This window comes from Chiloscyllium plagiosum, chromosome 43, assembly GCF_004010195.1.
Source record: "Chiloscyllium plagiosum isolate BGI_BamShark_2017 chromosome 43, ASM401019v2, whole genome shotgun sequence".
In the NCBI taxonomy this organism is placed as follows: Eukaryota; Metazoa; Chordata; class Chondrichthyes; order Orectolobiformes; family Hemiscylliidae; genus Chiloscyllium; species Chiloscyllium plagiosum.
The window spans coordinates 12223216-12224516 of NC_057752.1; the positions used below are offsets into that span (position 1 = coordinate 12223216).

General features: G+C 39.5%; 1 protein-coding gene across 3 annotated transcripts in view; it reads right to left on the bottom strand.

Annotated features, from left to right (window-relative positions):
- The window catches only part of LOC122543385 (vitamin D3 receptor B-like), a 310459-nt gene that overhangs the window by 194183 nt on the left and 114975 nt on the right, over positions 1-1301 (bottom strand). The window lies entirely within an intron of this gene.

A 1301-nucleotide genomic window follows, 5' to 3' on the forward strand; every position in this document is an offset into this window, starting at 1 on the left:
TCGATATGTTTTTTTGCCCCCTCGATTTTTTAAAATTCCATATCATCCTGTAAAATAGGCAGTATAGCAATTTCAGATCATGCTGCTGTATATATGGAAATCAAGGTGAGGAACAATGAGACATCCCCCCGGCAATGGCGTATGGACCCCTTCCTGATGAAAGATAGTAAATTTGTAAAGTACTTCCCTCAAGAAATTAAAACTTTTTTAGAAATTAATTTAGGTACGGCTAGCAACCCATCAATGATGTGGGAGACCATCAAAGCTTACGCGCGAGGTTTGATCATCTCATACTCAGCGACCCAGAAAAAATTAAAGGGAGAACAAGAGTGTCTGCTCGAAGCTCGCTTAAAAGCGGCTGAAACAGCATATGCTGACAGACCTTCTATTATCAAATTACAAAGGATTACGGCCCTTAGGACAGCTCTAAACATCACGCTTACCCAAATGGCTAAGAGGGAAATATTATTTGCAAAACAAAGGTTATATGAATTTGGCGATAAGCCAGGTAGATACTTAGCATTTCTTGCAAAGAAAAAGAAGGCCCCTCAAACTATTACGTCTATCAAGGAAAGTACGGGTATTCTGACTCATGATCATAAAAGGATTAACGCAATCTTTAGAAAATTTTATTCTGATTTATATAAATCGCAGGATTGTGAAGACAGGACTAGGAGGATGCAATCATTTTTTAAAAATGTGACCTTTCCGGACCTAACTCCGGAACAGGTATCGGTCTTGAATCTTCCCCTAACAATCCAAGAAATACTTGATGCAATCAAGCAACTTCAGAGCGGTAAGGCACCTGGCCCAGATGGCTTTCAAGCTGAATTCTATAAAGAATTTACAGGAATATTGGCTGGTCCACTTATGGACATGGAAAACTACTCATACAGTCAGGGCTATCTCCCGCCTTCGCTGAAAGAGGCAAATATCTCTCTTATCCTTAAAAAAGGAAAGGACCCAGAAGATTGCGCATCATACAGACCAATATCCTTGCTAAATGTAGATTTTAAAATCCTCTCTAAAACGTTAGCATTGAGGCTAGAAAAGGTATTGCCACATATCATAAAGGAGGATCAGATGGGATTTATTAAGGGCTGTAATCATCCAATAATGTTAGAAGGGTTTTGAATGTGATTCAAGCCTGCCATCAGGGAAAGATACCAGAAGTAGTAGTCTCATTAGATGCAGAAAAGGCATTCGACAGGGTTGAATGGTCATATTTGTTTTACACATTGGAAAGGTTTGGCGTTGGAAAGGTGTTTACCAAATGGGTCTCAACACTGTATACTGATCCC